We start from the raw sequence: 17,355 nt of genomic DNA, 5'->3' as shown, positions 1-17,355 counted from the left end.
GATTTATAGTCTGATAATAGCTAAGAGACTCGAGTTGGTGTTTAGAGAAGTTATTGGTGAAACACAAACGGCTGGTGTACAGGGGAGAACAATTCAATGTAATACTATGTTTCTGCGTCTTGTACAAGAGATTTATAAGCAGAGAGGGACCATGCTCTCCCTCCTCTCCATCGACGTTAAAAAAGCATTTGATACCGTAAATAGACAAGCTCTCTGGCATACATTGGATAGATTTGGGTTAAATGAGGAGGAAATTTGGTATATAAAGAGGCTATACCAGACCCCGAGCACGTATATAAATATAAATAATATATATAATATAAATTCAGATAAGATTGAATGTAAAGCTGGAGTGAGACAGGGGTGTCCCTCGTCAATGGTACTATTCGCTATTTATATTGAGGTAATGTTAAGAAATATACAAAATGATAATTTAATTGAAGCGATTTACATTCCTGGGATGGAAAAGAGAGTAATTTATGTATCACATGCTGATGATGTGACGTTTTTTGTTGTAAATCGTTTTAGTTTAGATAGAATAATAATGAAATTAAATAGATTTAGTGCATTGACTGGTATGCAGATAAACAAAAATAAATGTAAGATTATGGATGTTGTAGGGAATCTGAGTTTGAATGTAAGTGGTATTGAGAAGGTTCATACTATGGAAGTGTTGGGGATCTGGTAAGGAAAAGATGAGAAAATAAAAAATAGAGACGAGATGAAGTTGGCTATTAATGATGAAATTAGGATATGGTCTAAAAATTGGTTATATATGCCCGAGAGAGTTTTAATAATAAAAAAAAGTAATAATGGCAAAACTTATTTATAAATTATATGTAACTAATTTAACTAAGGAGGATATCAAATGCTTGGAGAGACCTATTTATACGTATCTTTGGAATAAATCCTTTGAACCCCTCAGTCGAAAGATGATAAAAAATGACGTCGATGTGGGAGGATGGGGAGTGTGGGACCTGAAAGATTTTGAATTAGCTTTACAATTAACAATGATTATAAATACATTAAGTAAAAAGAATCATCTGTTGTACTATATTGTAAGGTACATTATAGGCCCAATTTCTAGGAAATTCACTCGACTGGAAACTAGTTTTCCGATTTTGAAGAGTAATACGAGAAAATATAGGAAATGGAGAGAATTATTGAGTTTGATTATTAATGAAAATAGTCATTTGATTGATTTGAGTAGGACAATAAAACCAATTCAAATATACAAAATACTACATAAACAATATGTTAATAGCAATATGATAAATACTAATATAAACTGGCCAGCTATATGGAAAAATGTTTTTAGTTTTCCGGTCGGGTGGATTGAGGTTTCGTGGCGAATAATACATAATATAGTCATGTGCAAGGAATACTTAAGGATTCATCGTATAAGTAGAGATGCAAGATGTTTACGATGTGGTGGGAACGAGTCTATTGTTCATGTATTTTATGAATGTAGTGTAGCACGGTCTGTATGGTCCTGGATCTCGGGGATATGGAGAACCCCGATAAGTTGGAATAATGTAAAATACCAAATGAATTTTGTGGTGAGAAATCAAAATGTATATCTGATCAATTGTTGTGTAGCCTTGGCGAAAAGAATATTATGGAAAAATAGATGTGAAATGACATTTGAGCGAAAATATTGTAGTGATTTTTTAGTGGTTACTAAGATAAAACAGGAATTAAAATACAAAATAAGAAGTGATTATGAAACAATGACTGTAAATGAATTCAATAAATATTATCGGGGAACTGATGTAGTATATAAGATAGAAAATAATGTAATTCTTTTGAATGATGAGTGGTGACAGTTTTATTTTCAGTAAATGTTTACCTAATCTGTTAGTAAAAATTTTGTAATTAACCACTTGTATTTTTTGAAAATGTAAATGATATTTATTTTTGTGATATCTTATAAGTTTGTTTTTTGAATTTAGATGTTTAATTATATTTTATTGTTATCTGCCTTTTGGACAGAGTTTTTTACCTGTATTAAACAGGAATGTTCATAATGTTATGATTCTGTGGATTATTGTAAATTAGCTATTTTTGTTGGGAGTTAAAGCTTGTCTTTACAGGCTATTGATTGTCGGGATTGCTTAATGTTGATAATACTAATAACCCTTCTAAGATATTGTGCTTTTTAATGCGTGATGGTTCAAGAAAATGTTCAATTGTAAAAGGAAAAGGTTGTTAGTTTACCAAACTTTCAAAACACTGTACCTGTTTTCGTTTTTGCTTAAGGCTTATAAATTATTTGTTTTATTTTACAGTTTTTAGCTGATCTGTTGCTGATTTGTGCCTGGATTTTGTCGACTATTTGACTGGATTATTAGTGTTTGGATTTCTACTGTGGACTTTCACTGGTCTTGGTGGTGAGTTTTGCCGATTTTGGACTTTCTACTAACTGGTACTGGTACTTAGCCAGTGACCGCAGACGGTGGCTGCCTGCACGTCAGCGATTCTTTCCCTTGGCCCAAATGTGGCTCTAGGAGGTGTTGGGGTGACCCTCTCTTCCCACGATGAGACCACACTGGACGACCTTAGTTTCCGGACCCGGTCGATGTCACCCGGGTTGGACGGGATGGTCGAAGGACCAGCTGAGGCAACGACTTCGACCTTGTTGTTTGCAAGGGAAGAAGAATTGCTTCAACGGTATACGGCGATTAAAAGTGTTCGCTTTGTCTCTGGATAATGATTAGATATACCAGAAGTTGTTGCGGCGATTGAGAAAATTCTTGGAGGCGAAAGAATAGTGCGTCAGGTGTGTTTTCATCCTCGGCGAATTGTGGACATTGGTCTTTCTACTGTGGAATATAAAGAGAAACTAGTTGAACATTCGATCCAGGTAGGAAAAGAACATTATATTATAGAAAGTTTAGAGGAGGATCTGTTGACTGTAACGGCGCGTTTGGTTCCTTTCGAAGCCGACGAGTACCTGTTGAGAAAAATAATGAGTGATTATGGTAGAGTTGGAAATGTAATAGCAAATAAGTATAGAGGGACTGACTTAAAAACGGGAACGTATCGTTTCTCGATTATTACGCGGAAAAGAATTCCTAATTTTATAAAAGTATTAGGTAGAAATGTACAATTAATTTATATGGGTATGAAGAAAGAGTGTTTTAGATGCGGTTCATTTGATCATGAAGTGACTGTATGATAAAATTATGCCATCGATGTGGAAATGGCATGCATCTTCTTATAAAAGATTATAACGTGTGTTATAATTGTCGGCATGTTCATGACAAAAATGAGAAATGTCCCTCTCTAACATTCGCAGAAGTTTGTGAAAGAGGGCCGCGAAAGAAAAGCTTAGAAAGAAAACGTGCAAGCAGTTTAGAGAAAAGGAGAGATAGAGGTGATGAAAGAGAAATGGATAGTAGTGTAGACGAGGCTAATCAGGGAGAAAATCAACAGGAAAAAGATAAGCAGATAGACATGGATGTAGTTAAAGAAAAGGAGACAGATAGAGATGATAGAAGGGGAAAGCGAAGGAATAGTATAGAACATGTAGAAGGAGAGGTGTATAAAAAAGCAATGGCAATAGAAAGAATGAGCTATAGTGCAGATGATTCGATAGATAAACTACAAAAAATTATTAGTTTAAAAGATACATCGGATGATTTAACGCCAATGTCGCAGAGAACCGGATCAAATAGAAGACAAAGAAGGGTAGCTACTAGAAAAGATAATGAATAGATTAAATGTAAGAACTATAAATATAACTGGAATGCGTGATAAACAAAAGCAGATCTTTTTGTTGAATTTAGTTATGACACAATCGATACAGCCGAATTTAGTTATGACACAATCGATGGCCATACAGGATACTAATATCAGAGACATGATAGATTTAACAAACCTTAGAAAGTATTTTTGGGTTTTAATATGTATGTATCGTTTGCCAAAAATCGGAGCACAAAAATAGTTATGTTAATACATAAATGGATTAAATTGATGATTTTCGGACTGATGATAACGGCAGAATTTTGGCTGTAGACATACAGATTGGCAACAGGCCCTACAGAATAGTTTCAATTTATGCAGCACCCAGAGTCTCGGAGAGGATAGAGAATTTGAAGGTCTTAACGGATTTTTTAGCGGTGAGTCGTGATCTTATTTTATTAGGTGATTTTAATACTGTTTTGAGTGTTTTAGATAAGAATACTTCCCTTATACCGGACGGATCACGTACTATGCTGAAAATATAATAGACGATTTTAACCTAGTAGATATTTATCGCAAAATATATCCGAGTCATCTGGGTTTTACGTGGTCTGGCAAGGGTACTCTAGAGCGTCTCGATCGGATTTATATATCGGAAAACCTGGAAAAAATAAATAAAATAATAAATTATGAATTGAGACAGAGCGGTATTAGATTGAGTGATCATAGAATGGTAGAATTAGAGATAGATTTAAATAGAGGTATTAATAGGAAACGTAGAATTAAAATTACCGATGATGTCTTTAAGAACAATATAATTAGAATTTTGGAAAGAGATAGCGATAATATTACCTGGCAAGAATGGGAAAATAATAAAAATGATATTAATAAAGAAATTGAGAATAGTTGGTTTAGGATACGGAAAACTAGATTTAATAAAATAAAAAGTCTACAAAGAGATTTAAGTAAATATATTATTATGAATAAGACAAAGGAGATTAATAAAATACGAGAAGAAATTAGTAAAGAGATAGAGATTAAAAATAAGAATAATTATACGAATTATAAATGAATAAATTAAGGATTAAAAGAGTATCAGTGTTTAAGAAAAAACCTAAAATGAAAGAAAAAATAGATATTAAGAAATTAATTATAGAAGATAGAGAAATTATAGACGAAAATGAAATAGTACAGGAATTCACGAAGTTTTATACTGATTTGTTTAAGGATCCTGGGTTAGATGAACAAATGTGATATTATATGTCAAAATGCATTAAACCGATTAAAGAAAAGAATGACAGCATTATAGATAGAGAAATAACGGGACAGGAAATTAGTGATGCGATTCGCAAGCTTCATTCACGTAAGGCCCCTGGCACAGACAATTTATCAGTCGAATTTTACAAGTTTTTTTGAAGAAAATTTTAAAGCGACTCTTTTAGTTGTGGGAAAATGTTTTCAATTTACAAAACAGATGGCTCGGAAAATAAGATAAACGATTTTAGACCGCTCACTCTCCTAAATGTCGATTATAAGATATATAGTTTAATTATTGCGGAAAGACTCGAGGTGTTGGTTAGAGATAAAGTGGCGAGCACTCAGAATGCGGGAATTAAAGGTAAAATTATACAGGATAATACAATGTTTGTAAAATTAATATATGATTTGCATATTGAGAAAAAATCCCCGCTCTCCATCCTCTGTGTGGACGTTAAAAAGACGTTTGATACCGTTAATAAGGAGGTGTTATGGCGCATTTTTGAGAGATACGGTTTTAGTGAAAGAGAGATTAAGAGAATCCAATTGTTATATCATGCGCCGAGAACCTCTATTTGCGTAAACGGTGTAGAACCCACCGATGTAATGTGTACTGCGGGAGTAAGACAAGGGTGCCCGTTATCGATGATATTACAGGTAGGCCTCCTACAACGCGGTACCTTTACAACGCGTTTTCGCTCCAACGCGGTTGGAAAAATGCGGTAATTTTCTTACAACGCGGTACTTTTACAACGCGGTTTATGGTATTTAGAAACGAATTGTCTTTCACATAACAGAAAAATCGCAACGAATCACGTGATACGAACCGCAATTCGGCAATGTCCTTGAAAACAGCTGTTTGTCGCTGTTAGCGTGTTATTTATTCCCTTGAAAGTTTCAGGGGAAGAACGATTTCTAGACAGATATGCATCAGTTACCGTAAACACTCAAATATATCACTAAATTTTCCATCATTCATACTGTTTCAATAAGTGGAGACCGCAGAAATGGTCCAAAATACAGTATAAACTTCTATTGGCTGTATATTTTTAACAACATAGTGAAGAAAAGTTATTTTTTGGGAGTTTTACTGTCCACAAAACTGCTTGAAAAAATTTTAGCCATAACAATGCCGAATGAAAAGAAAGGACCGTCGTTAAAAAGGAAATTTATAACTCTTTAAAGATAGAAATTTTGGATCGAATTAAAAATCAAGAGCGGATAGCTGATATTAGTAGGCATTTTAATTTAAATGAGTCGACTATTCGGTCGATTAAGCAATAGGAAGAAAAGATTAGAAATTTGGTCGCATCCGGATCATCTATTCTTGCGAAAAATGTTGCTAGTCCGAGAGCACCTGTAATGTAAAAAATGGAACAAGCGCTAATATTATGGGTAGAAGATACGAACAAGAAACGGTTGCCTTTAAATAAAACTGCACTTTAACACTTTAAGCTTAAAAAATATTTGATTATTTAAAACAAATGGGACAGTTGTCAGCTGCAGTGGCGTAGCGTGGGTGTCAGCCGCCTAGGGCGGAGGAAATTTCGCTGCCTTCTAATTTAGGTATCTCAATTTAAAAGACTAAAATTCAGTTTCGTCACAGAATAAGTAATGAACAATTAAGTGCTCATTTCAATCGGTCCGAATTGTAGTTGCGACAAAAATATGAAATGAAATAGTTCAAATTTTTACAAGAAATTATTATTATTTATTGTGAAATTTTGCAGCCCCTGCCGCCCCCACTACGCTACGCCACTGGTCAGCTGATGAAACTAGTGTTGAATTCGTGGCTACCAATGGCTGGTGTGAATAATTCAATAAACGCCATTCAAACGCCAAGTTTTTCTCGTTTTAGAACCGAATCCCAGTTTTTGTATTGAGTTGGCGATTTCCCTATAACGCGATTTCCCACAACGCGGTATTTTCAAGGAACGTATCTACCGCGTTGTAGGAGGCCTACCTGTATTTACCGTTTATATTGACCTATTATTACAGAATGTTAATGAGGAAAAATTGATTACACCTCTATACATTCCAGGTACTTGCGATAAAGTAAAATTTGTAATACATGCTGACGATGTCAGTTTCTTTATCGTTGATAATCCTGCTATGAACAAACTAGTAGAAATTATTAGGAATTTTTCGAAGATGACTGGAATGATAGTAAATGAAAAGAAAAGGAAATTATTAAATGTATATGGTAAAATTAAGTGTGATTTAATGTCAGTGGAACAGGTTGACGCTGTAAAGATTCTCGGCGCATGGTTTGGTGTAGACAGTTATAGAAAAAATGTAGAATTAATGTTAACTAAAATCGAAGATGTGTTGACTGAGTGGAAAGATGTTTGGTTATATTTACCCGAAAGGGTTATAATAATAAATAAATAATTTTTGCGAGAATAATCTATTTGCTATATGTTGTGAATTTGCGGACAGAGGATATTAAAATTATTGAGCGTCCGATTTTTGTATATTTTTGGCAGAATACCTTTCAACCACTCAGTCGTAAGATTTTAAAAAATGATTTTGAAAACGGAGGATGGAGAGTGTGGGATGTAAAGAATTTAGAGTGCTCGCTTTAGTTGGCTAACATGATAAATAATTTAAAAAAGAATACTCATCCTTTTACGTATTTGGTACATTATATACTTAGGCTGGTTGCTAAAAAGTTTTATCGGTCGGGAGGAATTATCCCTTCTTGATTAATAATAACAAAAGATATCGAAGATATAGGGAGTAGGTTAATGAGATTGTAAATGAAGACAATGAAATTATATTTTTTGATAGGAAAATTCGTCCTAGTAGGATTTATAAAGTTATTCATAAACAGCATTTTAGTAATGGGATGCGACAAAGTACGCATAATTGGAAAAAAACGTGGAAATATATAGATTCCCTCCCGGTCGAGTGTAAAGAAATTTCGTGGCGTATATTGCAAAATGTCGTAATGACGAAAAGTTATTTAAAATCTCACCATTGGCGATTGGACCCCAGATGCTCTAGATGCGGCTGTGATGAAGATACTGTTCATGTTTTTTACACGTGTCCAGTGGCTGTTCAGGTTTGGTCCTGGATGAGAAAACTATGGAAAACAAATATTACATGGTTGCATGTCAGATATCAAATGAATTATTACATTAGAAATAGGAATTAGTATATGTTAAGCTTATCGGTTATGTTATCGGTTTAGTTAAGAGACAGTTATGGAAAGCGAGATGTATGTTAATGTATGAAAATAAGAAATGGAATGCAACACTGATCGTCATAAAGATAAAAGAAGAAGCGATATTAAAAATTAAAAGTGATCAGGAATGTATGACTGAAAGAGAATTTAATTGTAAATATAATGGTGTACAAAATGTGATATGGAGAAATGAGATGGAATTATTTCTTTTAATAATAATTGAGTTTATTTTGTATTTAATTGGTATTATTTCTAAAAAAAAAGAAAAAAATTCTAGATTGTATTATAAACGTTTTATTTATTGTTGGATATTGTAAATTATGGAATAGTTTTCAAATTTGTGGAGCTTGTGATGGGCTTGTTAATATTTTGTCAATAACTGATTGATGTAATGTTGTAACGAACTTATTATTGTATTATTTATTAATCTTGTTTTGAGTATTATTGTGAAAATTGTTTGTCGGGTTTATTATGTTTAACTGATTGATAGTGGCCTTTCCTTGTGAAAAGGTGTTTTATTGTCGATTTATTGTTTTATGTATTTTATATTTTTGTTTTGACGTTGCTTTATGCTGGAGTCTGGTGCTCTTTTTCTACGATGTATGCGGAAGGCTCCCCATGGTGTGAGTTGGGCCTTCTGCATTTCTGCTGTAATTCATTTATAAAATGACTTTTAGTTGCCCACAAACTCTAAATAAACATTTCTGTTCTAATCAGCTTAATATTTGATTCGCTTCTACCAGAAGCTTCGATATTAAATTGATTTTTGGAAACTGGCGAAAGTTTGGAGCTTGCTCCTCCTTTGTCGCGGGTTGGCTCGGATTTGCACTGTTTCCGAGAATAGCCCACACACAATGGGGTGATAACTCAATAAAGATTAGAATTATGTTTGATATGGCCGAAGCCTGAAAATAGGCTTCGGAGATATATTAATCGTCTCCTTTTTACCATATTCTCTGGCCGATGGACCAGTGAAATAAAGGCGATTTCACACTAGAACGGATTGGACCGATATCCAATTGTATTGTCATGAAACGGTACTATTACTGTTGTCACGCCAACACCAGTCACACAGATTTAAAAAGTTAAATATTTGCGATGGGGTCAGTGAGTTACAGAGAACTTTGGTTTTATGAAAACGTGTAAAAAATAAAATATAATATAAAATACACCGTTCAGAAGAATTAATAAATGAAGTAAGATAATATCCGCAAATTGACGATTAATATTAATCGGGTAGATTACAAAGATATTTTTTAAAAATAAGAAAAACTTAGTTAATGGCTGGCGTTTCAATCCTAACACTCATTCTGATTGGTCAAACAAATCGGTCACTGATATAAGCTGACAAAGCAAATGCTGTTACGGTTAGTCCCTCGGATTATACGCCGATTATGGTGTAAAATCGCCCTAAGATGGTGTAAACGATGGATGAACCATGTTTGATCCCACCGTGTTCTCCGTCTGTTGCTTCCCAAGCTAGGTTGATTATACTAATGCCTGTATACCAGGCCATTTACTGAAAGTAATTCATCCCCCACTCTATGCATAATTCTGCCAAGAAATTTTCTGCCACTCGGCCAGGAGTGAGCTTATATTTTTCCGATTTTCATCCCATGGGTAGGTATTATCTAACATATTGTACTAATATGTTGCTTATGTATATCACGAAAAACATGACCAAGTTTAATTTTTCTATTTTCAGTAATAATCTGCGGATTTTTGTCAACAATAATACCAAAGTACTCTCTCCATTTCCGATACTTTTTACTACATAAAGGGGTGTGATTAACTTCTCATTTTGAATTATACACAATAACAATTCAATATAAATTGTAAATAAAATCATAGACGAGGGACAACTCTGTCGTACCCCCGCCTCACAAAAAACACTACCCATAGAGTTTCCATTTACGTTAAGGTCAATTATCTGTGTGTAGTATATAAACTTAATCATATTAATCTCGTTATCATTTAAAAGAGAAGCTGTAAAGACAATTTTTGAAAGGAAAAATTAAGTCAAGGAAAGAATAGATATTAGGAAGGTAGTTATTGATGATAAAGAAATTGAGAATGAATATGAAATTAGTAAGAAATTTTCGAAGTTTTATATTTACTTGTATCGAGATCCGGGTTTGATGAGAACCTCTGGGGTGAGTTTTTACAATGTATCCGTCCCATAAAAGAGAAAAATAATAGTATTTTAGATAGGAAGATAACGATTGAAAAAATTAGTAAGGCTGTCCAGAAGCTTCGGAAACGTTAAGCGCCTGGAATTTATAATCTTTCGGCCGAGTTTTATAAGTTTTTTAATGAGAAATTAAGTTTTATTCTTTTTAATTTATATAAAATTGATAGCGAAGAATTTCGGTCGAAGTGCACGAGTGGGCAGTTTTTTCGACTTTTGGAATCGGAATATGCAAATTTAGTTTTACGTTCCGGAATTGGTGGTAGCGACTTCGAATTTGCCGCAAGATTAGGCATTCGGCACGTCGAGGACGTTCGTAGAATGTGTAGTTCCGAAACCGCTCTAAATTGGATCATTTATAAATTTGTCGATTCCGGAAGCACGGTTCGCACGAACGAGTGGAAAGGTTAAAACGACATAGACAAACTGGAAAGACTATACATCGAACACAGAACGGTCAACCATTCGGAAATTTTCGTCGATCCAAAAACCGGGGTACACACCCAAAAGATCGAAAGACTGTGGGGTTATTGGAAGAACAAGAAGAATTTGCCAAGACACTACACGGAGGATCTGTCCGACTCGTCCTTGTATTCGTTCATGTACAAAAAGTTCTTGAATTGGCCGCCGAAAAACTCCGGCGAAAAGTTTTACGCATTTGTTAAGCATCTGTGCAACATATATCCCATTTCCGGAAAAACAGCAACGTGGAAAAAACCCGAGAGTCTATCCGCCGTCCCTCCAGTTTCGACAAGCGACAAGAAAGCGAAAAAAACAACAACAAAAAGGGGAAAAATTGTGGAAACAAAACCAATACAACGGATAAAATCGACAAAAAAAAAAAAAAACAAGCAAATGTCGCTTCCAAAAGAAAGTGCAGGAGTAAAAAGCAGTCTACATCCGGAAAAACCAAAAGGTACTTATGGGTTAATACACTCCCGCGAAGTACATTTATCCTACGATAGATGGCGCGCGTTTACATGAGCATTCGAGCACTGTGTTTTCGATCGATTTCAAATTGTGAAGACCATTTCCCCCCTCCAAAAATAGCTCTATATATGCATTTGTGAACTGTTATTTACGATATTTATAGTAATTTTTGTTTAATCACTTTATTTCAACTTTTTTTTTGCTAATTACATATTCGCTCGAACTTTGTTAAAACCTTAACTGTACCCCGAACAACAACCGAAGTCGTAGGAGGAAATTTGCCTATTTTACCGATCTAGGTATCCCCCTTTTCCAAATTTTAATATCGACTCAAAATAATTTAAAAAGACAAATTACAATAAAACGGTTTATTATCCAACTATCAGAAATTTCACAACACGCCAAGGAAGAGAGAAAGCAGCAATTAAATAATTAAAATGTTAAAGGATTTAAAAATATGTTTAAAAATGAGGAATATCGCACTTCTAACAATCTCTGTGAGTATGTGGGCTAAATTTAAAGAATCAGTGCTTCTCACATATACAGTACAGTACAATTGTATGCGGCCAGTTCATGCGTCGGAAAACTTCTGATTTATTCGTGTACGCACCAGACGGAAAAACAAAAAATATCGTGTATCCACAAGCACTCCAACAAATAAAATATTTTCCCAATGAAAACGAATAATAATAATAATAATAATATAATAATAAGTTTCAATAAAAATGATAAAATGTAAATTGAATTTTATCATAACGAATTTGCTTGAAATTCGTTTCTTATGAGATCGCAGCAATGCGCGACGGGTAAGCTAGTATCTTTATAAATCGTAATTTATTGTTTGATTTAACAATTGTATTAAATTTGACAAATAAAAAATTGCATTATTTGGAAAAAATGCTATTTCCGACTGGCGTTCTCTTAACCCATAAGTACCCGTTAATTTTCGTAATTCGATCTGTTTCTTCCCTTTTACGCGGCGGCTCCGCCGCCGTCTTTCGTTTGTTTGCACGCATGCGCGCGTACAAACAAAAGATAGCGACCGGAAGCGTCGACAGAATTAGCGACCGCCGCCATCTTGGCTACCTAGGGTAAATCTAACCAAATCTAAAATATTAAACAAAACTTTCCGCGAACTATCCGACTTTAATGGCCGATTTTAATCTAAAACCGATAAAATATTATTAAAATCTCCTAAAAGTAAAAACATCCCTACTCACCGCTAAAAGATTTCTTAAACAATAAAAATTCTCCTTCCTTTCTGTAACTCAGGTGATGCATTAATTGCAATTATCCTCATAGGCCGACCACAAACCTGAAAAGCAACAGCTACCGTTCTACCATCAACATCAGTTTTAAAATCTTGGACCTTAATCCATTTTTTAACATTATTATAACAGCGGTGCTCCCTTGTCTAGATATTATAATCGACAAATCTTCGTCTCAGGTCTCTTAAATCAAGAAAGTTCCGAATATTCGCATCTTGTATAGCAATTCTATTAATACCATATTCAATAAGAATATCTGTTTTCTCAAATTCCGGAAGCCAGTAATGTAAATTGACCTAATATTTAGAGTGTTTCTATCCATTACTGGATTTTCTATATTCTATTGTTTTCTTCATACTCAATGTCCTACATTTAAATCTCCGACTAGCACGATCTGCTAGCACAACACTGTTCTCATGTATTCCCTCTTCTTATAAAAGTTGCCCCTTAAATCCTGTAATTATTTTTTTGACGTTCCCATTTTCCATCTATTTTTCTCTTTCCTAAATTTTTATCCTTTTCCCTTGTCTCTGTCCTCACCTCCATCTGCTTAACTTCCTCTCCAATCACTTCTATTGCACCTTACTCTCTCCCACTAACTTCCTTATTTCTCTCAACACTTTTTTCACACTTTTTCTCTAAACTTCTAGCTCTTCTCCTTTTCAAACTTCTCTTCCTAGGACTCGTGGATCGCGTAAAGACACGATTCCTGTTTTTTTCCTTTTTCTTTAAACTGATAACGATCGCCAACAGACGGTTGAAAGTAGCCGTTGGCTTTCTGAATGCGCGGTCGCTGGTTGGTTATTGTTTTATACCCGCTTTCGACGGGTATAAAACAATTGATGTTGAAGCGGTAGTTTTTAAATGCAGTTGGGGGTGCTATGTTCCAAGTGTTGACTTCGTAAGTTAGCTTTGGTACGTCTGGATATACAACAGTTTTGTCGAAGTTCGGTTGGAAACTTCAAGTGTGCCTCAGTGGTCGAGGCAACTCTGAATTCGTCTCGCAGTGGCTTCTTCAACAACCTGAAGATTAGTTCTAGTTACAGCCCGTTTATGCGTTGCAAGGTGTTTTCTCGACGGACCTGATTAGCGTATTGGACTATTTGAACTTTATTTGTTGTGTAATTGGCGTGCCGAGTTGGGCGCAAATCTGTGTGAACAAAGAACGTTGTAAATTTGACTGACCTCTACTAATAATTTTGGCTTAAGATAAGATTGGACAGTTTCCTCTAGACTCCTGCTAGAATTCCCACATAAAACAAAGGGACATATTTACCAAGAAATTTTACATAATTGGAGATCTTTTGCCTAGTCAACAAGATTACCCGATAGCTAACCGTTTTAACTTTTCGGTTATGATGATAATTAGTAACAACATTAATTACTTTATAAAATTTAATCATCAAGTCTTCATTTGCTTCATTTGGCACCAATCTCAACGTAACAGGAAATAAATCGGAGACCATACAGTACTTCCAATATCGTATTGTTCATCTTCAATCTGCATAGTCCCAGTCGTTAAACTGATTTCACCACTCCTCTAGGATGAAAACAGATTTGCTGGACAACTTCACTTCCATTTAACTTCTGGACTGCATCGATGAGTATTTCCTTCGCAACTCGTTGTTTTAACTTGATCCTTATACTGCGTTCGCACCGAGCATTTCGATCTAGATTGTGACCAAGGCCTGCGACTATGCCTTGGTGCGACCTCTCTCGACCATTTCAATTTCGACTGAAACGAGATTCAATGGCGATCGACTCAAGAGAGTTCTCGAAACTAGATCCAGTCATGAGAGAAATCCTACGCGCGCGTGAAAATATAAGTTGGCTGCCGAACACGTGTTGGGCTATCGACAGAGAAATAAAACAGACACGTGGAGAGAGGATGACATCTATTATTAGATGTAGGGCAAGAAAAAGTATTTCTAACCAAAACTTTCATTTTGTATGTTGGTGTTCGTGACTTACCGCGTAGTTATGTCAATTTTATCATCGCGTGTAATAGCCGGCTTCTTCTCAGACGGACTGCCTGTGCGAACGGCACGACGTTCGACTGGCGACAGTCACAATCCACATTATAGGTAAATCGAAATCGACGTGAGTCGTGCATTGTGTGCGAACTTAGTACAGGTAACCCCCGTATAACACGGCACTTTTATAGCACGGATTTACTCTGACACGGTTCGAGAAATGGGTAGAACCCTCGTACAACATGAAATGTAATAAATTTTTACATACTTAAGTACTAATAATTCTCGTAGTACTTCAGTGTGTGAATTTTCTTTTCTCGTTTCCATACACATGGTCCTTCGCGAAAATTGTTTCAATTTTGCCAGATCTCGACGCTTCTGCTTCTGGTGTTGCCAGATGTTTTTCTCTTATTCCATACTTTCTTTATTCTTCATAAGTGCTTAGCACCATATAAGGAAATTTATAAAGATCTTTTAACTAGAAGCAAACAATCTAAAATTACATACACTTTTTGCAAAAGGTAAAGCATGAATCTGAAAATAATGCAGAAAAATGCTCAGAGGATAACGATAACTTGCCAAAAATAAAACGCTCTCGGTTAATAGTGTTTTTAGTGATGACAAAGAAAACATTGTTTAATTTATATTAATATGTATCACTTAAGAAAATTTTAATAAAAATATTTATCTTAATTATGTAAATATAGTAGCATGTTTTTTTAATTTTTGGAACCTAATTCTCCTTTTCGTATTAGTTTTTTGTTTCACATAACACGGATTCGCATTACACGGCAATTTTTTGGAACGTAACTACCGTGTTATACGGGGGTTACCTGTACTGTATTAGTATTGAAACGCCAGCAATTAACTAAATTTTTCTTATTTTTAAAAAATATCTTTGTAATCTGCCCGATTAATATTAATCGTCAATATCTCATTCGGCTTCTTTGTTGAGAACCCATTTAAATGCACTAATTCAAACTAAGATCAGTTGTGGAACTGGGATATGTCTTTCTATATCAGCTAAACGAGTTAATCTGTTTGAATCACTCTTGGTCTGGTGTACAACAAGTTACTTGAATTGTGAGACTAATTTTTCTATGAAAAGCCTTATTATGCAACTCAGACTAAACAGATTTCGAATTTTGTTCAAGGGTTACCGTATAAATATATCCTGAGAAGAATGTTGTGAATTCTGTGGTGTAAAAGAAAAAGATCATCTGACTCATTTGTTTGAATCCTGTCAAGTGACATACCAACTAAAATGTTCTGTATTAGGGGAAGAGTTTAGATGTGATTTTTTGAAGAATGAGGTTATGTCAAAAGCAGGGCTGTGGAGTCGGAGTCGGAGTCGTGGAGTTTTGGTGTTTTAGCCGGAGTCGGAGTCGTCAAAAAATCCGACGACTCCGACTCCTTTTTACTTACCAACTTGTTATGTATATAAAACGGAAAAGTATTGGAATCGTGTCAAATTTGACCCTCCAAGTTTTTTTTTTTTTTTTTTGCAAATCTACACGTTTGGAGACCTCCTGAACCCTCAAAAAAGTCAGTAAAGGGGAAAAATTCGCGCGCGTGTGTGTTGGCATTTAATTTGTTTAATTTCTTTATTTTCTGTTCTGAGATATTAAACAATATCTCAGAATGGGTAAAGTTTAAGAAACGAAATGTGGCACTGTAGCTTGCGTATAAAGGGGCATTAATACTATTAAATTTTGGTTCTTAATGAAAGGTCGACAGGGTAAAGACATGAAAGTGGTCATGTGTCTCTTAATGAATATTTTACTCGTTATTAGCGTTCAAAATTAAAAAAAATAAAATAAGATAAAACTCGTCTCTACCCTCAAAGTAAGCTTTTTAGCCATTTTATAATAGTACAGTAAAACCCGTTAAGATGTTATCGCCTAAGATGTTAGAATGTATATGGGGACACGATTTAGTTCAACCACTTTAACGCTTGATAACTAACTCCTGTGTTAAACCATCTAACTCCGATTCTGACCACTCTAATCACAGAAATTATTAGGCTTCAAACAGAATGAACAAAATCATGCCCCCCCACCAGTAGCGTAGCGAAGGGGGGGGCGGCAGGGGCGGCCCGCCCCGGGAGGCCCTTTTTAGGGGACGGAAAAATTACGTTTCAGGGGGCGGAAAAATTTCACAATAAATAATAATAATATCTTGTAAGAATTTGAACCATTTTATTTCATATTTTCGTTTACTTACGATTCAAACCGGTTGAAATGAGCACGGAATAGTGTTACCATCCGACTGGTCGTCGGGGGATATCGTGAGCAACCTGTCGACCTTTTTTTTCTTTATTTTTTGCTTGTACGATTCATTCATAATCACATACACCTCCAAAATCCAATAGAGCTAGGTCACTTGCGTTACTCCTATCGAAGTCTCCCTAGTCGTTAACTGTAACTGATTTAGAACCGGCATGCACTGCACGTTATTCTTAGCATTGCAAAATTACATTGCGCATGCGTCAGGAACTTCTGTTCGAACAAACCTCACCTGCCGTTCGGGACAGCGATTTTAAAAATATGGCAACACTAGCACGGAATTTTTCACTACTTATTCTGTGACGAAACTGAATTTTAGTCTTTTAAATTGAGATACCTAAATAAGGGGGCGGCGAAATTTTCCTCCGCCCCGGGCGGCTGACACCCACGCTAGGCCACTGCCCCCCCCCACAGTCTAATATCCACACATATAGAAAAACCTCGAATTTTTGCATATCTCGAAATTTTACGGTGTCCTGAGTCCAAAAATGTAAAAATTTGGGAGGGGTCATTTTTTGACCGAGCGCTACACTTTTCCTCTGTTATATATAACAGCCGGAAAAGTAAAATTATCGAATACATA

At 35.2% G+C, this 17,355-nt stretch overlaps 1 long non-coding RNA gene and 1 other non-coding gene across 2 annotated transcripts; one reads left to right on the top strand and one right to left on the bottom strand.

The window, feature by feature from the left end:
• Positions 1-3,781: 3,781 nt before the first annotated feature.
• Positions 3,782-13,276, bottom strand: LOC111613214. The gene is made up of 3 exons (XR_002754737.1): positions 12,467-13,276; positions 7,919-8,026; positions 3,782-4,345 (listed from the first exon to the last, which is right to left on the bottom strand). It is a non-coding gene; the product is annotated as an uncharacterized LOC111613214 (long non-coding RNA).
• Positions 8,795-8,982, top strand: LOC111613223. Its single transcript, XR_002754740.1, has one exon. It is a non-coding gene; the product is annotated as a U2 spliceosomal RNA (small nuclear RNA).
• Positions 13,277-17,355: the final 4,079 nt, after the last annotated feature.

Source organism: Centruroides sculpturatus, unplaced genomic scaffold (assembly GCF_000671375.1).
Source record: "Centruroides sculpturatus isolate CEXI.00-Female unplaced genomic scaffold, Cexi_2.0 scaffold1804, whole genome shotgun sequence".
NCBI lineage: Eukaryota > Metazoa > Arthropoda > Arachnida > Scorpiones > Buthidae > Centruroides > Centruroides sculpturatus.
This window is presented reverse-complemented; position numbering and strand designations above follow the sequence as displayed.